We start from the raw sequence: 9,716 nt of genomic DNA, 5'->3' as shown, positions 1-9,716 counted from the left end.
CAAGAATAAAACACCTTAAAATTGAGATTCTAATCTAAGGTATCCTTTCCTGTGTTGAATTTAAGTGGCTATGTATTCCTTTTTGCTTCAAAATGGGAGGCGATGTTTTCAAATAAAATGGTTTCAAAATAAAATTCTTTCATATACATTCGAAGTATCTATACTTTAGCTTTTCATTTGCCTCTCTCTGTGCCCCATCTGTGGAATTTAGGAATGCAAATGTTACAAAATCATACATACATCAGAAGGAAAGAGCTTTGAGGACAACAGCAATTGCATAGATTCCAGGGGACAATTTTTCTTTAAATCTGTTTCTTGTTTGTAATAGTTCTTGGCTAATTTCTGAAGCTGGTGTAGATGGGCTGTTGGTCCATGCGGCAAAAGTGACACCTCACATGGGAGTATCCGTATCTCCTGAATGAAGTCCTTCCACAAAGTCTTTAAAATTATAAATATAAATAAATCTAAGACTGAGAAAAACAGAGGTGCACACAATGGGAAATATTAATGAATTCAGTTGGGCCTCTGAGAAGTTTTCTATGCAATACTAAACGCACAGCTCCAAGTTTTTATTTCTAAGGAGTTTCCATTTGGGAAACTCCCTCCACTAATGCAGATTGCCACCTGCTTTGCACATTTGTCTTGGCGAGTTGCCTAGAGTATTCAAAGGCTGTGACTGAAGAATGTTCTCACAGTCAGTATTTATCAGGAATGAATCTTGAATCCAAGGCTAGCCTGACTCTGAGGCTAGCTCTTCATCTACTATGTCACATAGCTATCTGTTTTTAAGGTCTTGTCTTTGCCACCTTCAGGCTGGTATTTGAGCTAATCTTGGGTTGGTTTTTTTTTTTTTTGTTTATTTGTGGGTTTTTTTTTTTCATTTTGAGTAGAAGCTTTTATCATGAAGGGAACAGTGATGACAATGTTTTGGATATTCTGAACACAGAAATGAATTATCTTTCCTTAGACTTTTTTTCTATCTTGTCACTGAAAACAATTACTCTTCTGTTGTCTCTTCAGGCAAGAAATGGGCATGTGATAGGTTAGATTGATAAAAAGAAAGAGAGAGGTTTCAAGACTGCTTTCCGTCCTAGTGATTGAGAAATTCCTGTACAGCCTCCCATTGACCACAAGATGGCAATGCGACCTTACAAAACATCCTCTACCTTTCCGATTGCTGCTATTACCAGGTAATAACAGGTTTCCGAGATGGAAAGGAAAAGGAAAAGGAAAATGAAGGATCTCCTTGTGTTAGTGAGGGGGAAAATAAAACTGAGGCAAGAGTTTGAGATAGTAGCTTAAGGCTGAGGGTACCTTTTTGAAACTTTGCGTTTTGGGACAATATAAACTTCAAGAGTTAGGCAGTCTGGCAGAGTGAAAAGAGCCCTTGCTCTGGATTCAGAAGATATTATACTTAGTAAAGTATAAATAAAATAAAATATGGTGCATAATAAGTAGAACATAATGCAATAAAACATATGAGCACTGTCAAAAGCTGTAAGCATGCCACTGTCCTAGACCCAAGAATGCCCCTCCAAACACAGGACCACTTGGGCCCCAGGAATTCTAAGACTTATTGCTGATTCTTCCTTTGGCTAGGAAAAGGAGTGAAATCACAATTCCCGCAACTCCTCAAATACTCGACTAACATTTTCCAAAGAACTAGTCACCAGAGATAGATGCAGGCACTTTAAAGTCAGGGTCTCAGCTTACTTAGGAGTTCCAGGAACCCTGTCAACTTCTGGGGATACAAAAATAAAAATGAATCAGTCTCTTCCCAGAAGATACCTTCTATAGGAGGAGATAGCATGTCAATATACAAATAATGTCCCAAATGTATACCAAGCAAACACAGAGTAATGGGGGAGTAGGCACTAGTAGCTGGGGACATCTAGAGAGCTAGACTGTGGTATCTGAGCTGAGCTTTGAAGAACACTAAGGGTTCTCCATGTTAAAAAATCAAGAAGGTCACTACATTCCAGGCTGAGAGACAAGTGACCATTGGAAATGGAATGCAGCTAATTTGTACCCAACATGTGTTTCTTCATTGACCTTTGCATCTTCCATAACTTTAATTCTTTGGGCATTACGGTGTTTTGAAACTCATAACCATAGAGCTTCTCCACAAGACCATTTATGTTGAAAAGATGAATCTTTGTAACAAGTAACAACTTGCGCTCATTAAAAGCACTGTCCAATTCTACCCCACCCCCATCCTCCATGACATTTCATATTGGTGTTAAAGATGTCCTGCTGTCATTTTAGAATTAATGGTGACTTGAAAGTGAAATTAACTGGCTTTTTGCAAGCTCCAAGGTTATGTTGCCTGTATGGTTTCTAGGACTGTGAGGTGGATTTTGAAGAAAGGGAGAGATTCTATAGACATTGTCACTATTTGTGATTATATTCTAGTGCCTGTCAATTCTCCAAGTTACAGAAAAACACACATACATACATACACACTCACAGACACATATGTTCATATACACACTTTTCTTTGAATATTAAACACAATTAATCCCAATGACAAGTAGCAAACTCAGCCATCAGGTGCTGAATAAGTCAGAAAAAGACTAGAGAGTATAACAGATAAAGAATTTTTCTCACAAGAAGTTATTCTAAGGCTGAGGGAAAAATGTAAAATTGTTTAAGCTTTTTATTTCCCTCAGAGTTTTCAATATACATGTGAGTAGCACTATGTTGTAGTGAAAAGAAAAAAAGGAACTTGGAGCAAAAGACTTGGGTTGAATCCCAGTTCTGTCATATACATATATATTTTAGCTATGTGACCTAGCCAAATCATTATATTTTGTTTCTTGGCTTGTAAAATTAAGAAAGTATTAGTTGTGCTATTCTCATTGTAGAATTGTTGTCAGAATAAATAATAACAAATATAAATTAATATAAATATGTATGTATATTGTGAGAGAGGTGATTTTTAAAGAACTCTTTATATGGGTGCATTACAGTGGTGGTGTCCAAATCAAATAGAAATGGGGACCAATAATCCACATATAAGGATCCTTGTGGGCCACATATTGACTTAGTTTTAGAATGTAATATCATCTATGTTTTATTGTCTTTTTATTTATTTTATTAAATGTTTTCTAATTACATTTTAATCTGGTTTGAACTACACTCAGAAATGTTGTGGGATGGATGTGGTCTGCGGACCATGTGCATTATAATATAATTTAAAATTGTCTATTTATGTGTTATAATTTTTGGGATGGTTTTTTATACAAATGAAAGTAGAAAATTGAATATATATGCATATATACATATACACACACGAATATTTATATGCACATATGTGTACATGCCATATACATACCTATGTATACATTCATGCATGCACACATGCATGCATACATTCCAGCGGCAATTTTGAAATTGTAGAAAGTACATTGGAGTTGCCATCAGAAGCTCTGTATTCTAATTCTGGTTCTGTCCCTAATTAGTTGTGGAATCTTAGGCAAATCACTAAAGCTTGTAATATCTTTGTAGGGACCATTTTTTGCTTTCGTCTTAGTTATCTCTAGCACTTAGCTAGGCACATAGTAGCAATTAAATAAATGCTTATTGTTTGACTTATTAATTTCCTCATCTGCAAAATGAAGGGATTCAAATTGAGGTTCTCTATGGTCCTGGTTAGAGGCTAGAAAATTCTCCATTTCAAGCAACTTCTGCCCCTCAAATGATACTCATCTAAATCCTTATGATTCAATTGTCTTTGTGGTTGTATTGTTTTCCTTGATGCTCTCTTGAGATGAGGCCAGGGGCAGCAGCGGTTGATACTTAAAATTTCTCCTTGGATGCAGCCATGATGTTGGCAAGTTGACCTGGGATGAGTAAAGTTGACCACAAGAAAAGGAGATATAAGTATCTGGAAGCACAGGTTAGCAATGTTGGAGACCTGTGCTCTGGAGGACAAGACAAGCAAGTGGAGTCTTATGCAAGCATCCAAGGAGCCAGGTGCCCAAAATAGATTTGGACTTATAACAAAATGTCTATTTCCCAATTTGTCTCAGTTGCTGCACTGATGGAGTTGATGTTCTTCAAAGCCATAATATTCAGGATAACCGCTTTCTTGGTCTTATGAAGGAGTTTCACCTGTGGATAGCTCCCAAATGCTTGTAGTGTTTCCTGTGTTGGAAATAACTGAGTATTCAGAGTGGCAGCAGCTAAGTGTCACAGAGGATCTCCATTCATTGGAGTCAGAAAGACCTGAACTCAAATCGGGCCTCAGACCCTTACTAGTATGATGAAGGAATGGGTGAGCCTCACATGTGGAAAGGAGCCCACATATTTTATTTTATTCTATTTTATTTTATTTTTGGAGGGGGGTTAGGCAATGGGGTTAAGTGACTTGCCCAGGGTCACACAGCTAGTAAGTGTCATGTGTCTAAGGCTGGATTTGAACTCAGGTCCTCCTGAATCCAGGGCCGGTGCTCTATCCACTGCCCCGAGCCCACGTATTTTAAGGAGAGGACTGTTGTTCTGTGTTGTGTTGAAGGGAGGCAGAATAGCCATCTCTACTCTCTTTTCACTGCACTTTTCTGCAAAGGAGACGTTAATTGCAGCCAGGAGGTCAGAGGGTCACTCTGCTCTCCTCAGAGAGAGGGAATACTGGAATAGAACTCCATCTATCTGCTTCCTTAAGTGTTATTAGTCTAGGAGATAGGGCTGGGTTCCATCTAACTTCTGATCACTTTGCCATTTGGGGAACAAGGGTGACCCCAAGCCCTATAGCCAATATTTGACCTCTTTCCCACCTAATACCAGTTTCATAATGAGCACACATAGTGCATAACAAAGAAATTCATTATACATAACAGGCAATACAGAGTTAAGAAACTTTCCCACTGGGAGCAAGATAACTCTGCTCAACTAAGAGATAGTATCCTACATGTCACTCAAGGAGAAGATCCCTGAAGTCTCTAGAATGTCAAGCAGGTTATAGCGACATGATGGGGACTGTCAGCTTCTCTTGTGTCTTCCCAGTCTTTTCCTAGAGCATCCTGAACTGGCTGGAAGCCAGAAGCACCCTGTGGCCAGACACTTAAAGAAGACTTGAAGCTTGATGAGTACCCAAAGGGGACAACCCCAAGGAGTCTCAAAAAAAGGCTACTTGAGAACTGAAGCGTTCTATCTCTCACCAACTCTGCTCTGCCCTTCATGAAAAGCATGCCATTTATTTCCACCAATAAGGACAGAGTCCCATACCAATTGACTTTGGGGCAGGGGTTATGCTAGCATTAGTGTGTGGCCCCGGGTAAGTCACTTATCCTCTGCCTGCCTTAGTTTCCTCATCTTAAAATGGGGACAATAGCACCTCTTCCCAGGGCTGTTATAAGGATCAAAGGAGATCCTATTTGTTTAGTGCTTAGCGCAGTGTCCAGTGCACAATAGACACCTATCAAATGATTGTTTTCTTTCCTTATTGAGATAATTGCCCAAGTTCTCCCCATAATCCATCTAACAAAGAAAACAATATTCACAGGATTATGAAGGTTAGATTGTAGATTTCTTATCAGAAAGAACCTTAGAGCAACCCATTAGAACAGAGGGTCTAAGATGTGGTCCCGGAGCAGCCAGTGGCCAGCAAAACCTTCTGTGGGAACCAGATTAAAATGTAACTGGGAAATATAAAAAAAAATACAATGCAACATAGATAATGCTACTTTGTAGTTTTTTTGTGTCAATATGTTGCCTGTAGGGATTCATTTCTCTTTGAATTTATACCTTTGCTCTAGTCCAACATTTACAAGAGTTGGGGAAACTCAGGCTTACAAAGGTGAAGTGGATCTGCCCAATGTCATACAAGTATTAAGTAGCCAATATGACATTTGTATCCAGGCTCACTGACTCCACATTCTATGTACTTTCCACCACACTGTAAGAATTTCCCAGTGGTCCACATGTAACTGTATGTGTTGGATGACACCAAGTGAGGGACTGTGACCCAGTGAGCCAAATTAAGCCACTCTAAGCGTGTTTCTGAGAGGCAGCCCTGGTACAAGGGATGCAGAGCTGGCTGTGAATTCAGGACATTTTAAGTCCTCTTAGTACACTAACTGCATGCACCTGGGTAAGGCCTTGAGCTTTTCAATGACCCAAGCAATCCCCTAAAACTAGAATTTTTATCTCAGCTTCTGATCTGAACAGATGGAGAGAGTTTTCACAATGGAAATTCTCTACATGGGCAAAACCACAGAATCAAACTCCAAACAAAAACTCCAACAAAGAATGTTTCTGCAAGCTTTTGTGGAGAAATACAATTCTGTGGATAATTCTCACAGATTAATATCTAAAATGAATAAATCATTTATACCTGATGAAATGTCCCTCTTCTCCACAAAATGGGTTATAAATACCATGGTACTCTATTGCATCGAGCAGTCTGTCTACCTCTCCTGTGTCTAGGTTCTCACTTGCGTCTTTGTGTGGGTTGTGACATCGATAATGGTTACAGAGAGTCAGACCTAGAAGTTTCCTATGTTTTGAAGCTGAATAGAATATTTGTAGATAGTCATAACAGGGATGGACAAAAAGAAGGTAGCTGAGCTATAGAAAACAACATCTTCAACGACAACAAAGCAGAAAAAAAAAACTCCAAGCTTCACACCCAAAGGAAAATGAAGTAAAATGATGAAGCCTTCCAAAGCCTTTCCAAGGAGGCTTCTTAAAAGAGTTTAGCCAGCTTTGAAGATGAGTGGCTGTGGATTGCTATTGGATAAGGATGGAGAAGCTTTCTACTTACCTGATAAAAACTGCTTTGCCTTCTCTTAGCTGAGCTATTCCCAATCGAGAAAGGATTTAGACCATTGAGGTTTCATAGCAGAACATGACAACAGCTGCTAACATTTGTACAGCACTTTATATGTGTGATATCATTTAGTCCTATGGAGATAAGTGTTCATTAGGTGCTGTTATTATACACATTTGAGAAAGCTGAGGCTGAGTGAGGTAGAAGGACTTGGTTACCATCACAATTAGTAGGAGTTGAGGGAAGATCTCAACTCAAGTCTTGCTGAGTTCAAGTTGAGAGTGCTATAAAATATGCCACCTATCTGATTCTCTAAGATTGAAAAGGATGGTATTTAGCAAACTGGAGAAAGCATTACCAGCGGGAATCCAACTTTTCCTGGATTCTTTGACTTTCAGCAGGGCAAGATGTGATTTTTTTTTTCCATTTCTCTACCTCCCCTTCTTTCTCTAGGACCAGCCCCACCTTGGTGGTTAAGTCAAAGTGACTTGAGATACCTGACATCATGAAATTTATATCAAAGTAATATATAGTAGTATTTTGGCAAATAAGTATGGGAACAAGAAACAAGGCTTATGGTTCATATCTAAAAGAAATCATTGATAGTTGTGTGACAAGAAAGAACTAATGTTATTTTGGACCAGTGGAGCTAGAAAAATACCCCAGAAGAAATCTACTTGTGAGGAAGGCATCAATATTGTAAGTAAGGAAATAGAGAATGCCCTCTCCATATAGGAGGGCTAGGCTTTAGAAATCCTCCTGAGTGAGGGAAGTTGCAAATATTTATAATAAGTATGGGGAGAAAGCAGATGCTAAAGCCTAGGGAAGGAAAGAGTTGCATGAGAGTAGTAATCTGAACTATATTTTTCCCAGAAATAGATATTGTCTGTATATATACATGCATATATGTATATATATACACATACAACATATATATATACACACACACTCACACACATATATAAAATATATATGTGATACACACACACACACACACACACACACATATATATATATATAATATAATCTCTTCTTCCTCCTCTCCTTGTTCTTTCTTCTCTGTCTTTCTCCTCCTCTGTCTTTTTCCTTTTTTATTTTCTTGTCATCTTCTTCCTCTTGTCGAAGAAGTGAGAGAAGCTGGATGTTGAAAACACTGGAGTGGCACAGTAGGAAGAGCCAAGGACTTAGAGTCAAAGACATCTCCATTTTTATACTTCATTATTTGTTAATGAAGTTATTTTATGTCTGAGCCTCAGTTTCCCAAGGATGCATTGTGATATTGTAAAAAGAACACTGACTTTGGACTGATAATTACTGAATTTGAATTTGGACTCTGTCACCATCTGGCTGGATGACCTTGGCCAAGAAGCTTTGGCTTCCTGAGTCCTCATTCTTCAGCAAAAATAAGTGATGGGGTGAAATGGTTCAACTCAAAGACCTATTGGCTAAGACTAACTTGACAAAATCACTTGACCAGCATAGACAGTGCTGAGCTCTGAAGGCTTGAAGACAAGCCCTGGTATTCCATATGGTGATGCTGCAGTAGCAGGAAAATCAGTTTCTCGTTGAGATTTCAGTGCTACACTACACATTGAAAGAACATGAGTGGAAAAGGCAATACAGAGCAAGGTTTCATCGATCTCTTTCCATGCACCAGCAGGATGCAGGAATTTTGGGTAGAAATACCCTGTCAAAGCAGAGAGAATGGAGGTGGCAGTGCACTGGTGTAAGTCATGGCAAGGGCAGCTGTAAGGAATTACACCCTAGAAGCAATGGTGATTAGATGATACCATTTAGCACTCCAGAGATTAAGGATTATTGATGATTTTGAGAATACTTGATTCTGCTAAATCAGAAAAAAGGTAGTGCTGGTCTATGCAATGAAAAGTGAGAGTCATCTCAGACTCAAGCAAATTCTGTGGCTCATGGTGGGATTGGGAAGCTCTAGGTCCCAGAGAAATCCTTCATGTGTGAGCTTCTGTGGCTCTGTAGGAATTCAGCAGGGTGAATCAGTCTCCCACGGTTCGCTGCCTACGTTCATCTTGTCTTAGGAGCATAGATGGTGAGATCTAAGAGTTCAGTCCATCAAGAGCTACAAGAGAATGTGAGCGTGGGCCTAGGCATGCAATCGCTGAACATCAGCCAAAGGATCTACTTCCTTCTCCTCCAGAAAATCCCCAAGTCATTACCCAATTTCAGGAGCATGGCCCCAGTCCCCTAAAACATAGGCCTTGAGGAAATAACCCTAATTGTATACGCCTTAAGGATAACTTCTTATCTCTGCCTGTACCATCTCAGAAGCTGGTACTGAGCTGTCTTGCTTGGTGAGCCATTGAGTGCAAACTCACCTAACCCATTATATCCACCCCACCCAAACCATGCTTCTCATCCCACCCACCCAAGGCATTCTTCCATCTGCATCTCTTCTTCATTCCAGAGCTTGCTCCAGAAATTGTAATCCAATCAATACCATACTGCCATTGCATGTGGAAATGGTAGTTTCACTCATCATCTCTGTCATTTGTCAGACCAAAACTCCCAATTCTGGCTGTGTCTCTTCTATATATGCTGTCTCTCCATATTAAAATTAACTTCCTTGAGGGTAAGGAGTCTCATTTTTGTCTTTCTATCTTCATATCCTAGCACAGGGGTGGGGAACCTGTGGCCTTGGGGCCACACGTGGCCCTCTAGGTCTTCAAGTGTGGCTTTTTGACTGAGTCCAAGTTTGACAGAACAAATCCTTTTATTAGCACAATGTTTGCAACGTAGTAAGTGCTTGATAAATATGCTTTCCTTCCTTCCTTCCTTCCTTCCTTCCTTCCTTCCTTCCTTCCTTCCTTCCTTCCTTCCTTCCTTCCTTCCTTCCTTCCTTCCTTCCTTCCTTCCTTCCTTCCTTCCTTCCTTCCCTGCAATTTTTGTGCATATTATTTGTATTCCTACGTACATA

This window comes from Phascolarctos cinereus, unplaced genomic scaffold, assembly GCF_003287225.1.
Source record: "Phascolarctos cinereus isolate Bilbo 61053 unplaced genomic scaffold, phaCin_HiC Scaffold_9;HRSCAF=440, whole genome shotgun sequence".
NCBI lineage: Eukaryota > Metazoa > Chordata > Mammalia > Diprotodontia > Phascolarctidae > Phascolarctos > Phascolarctos cinereus.
Note: the sequence above shows the minus strand (reverse complement) of the source record.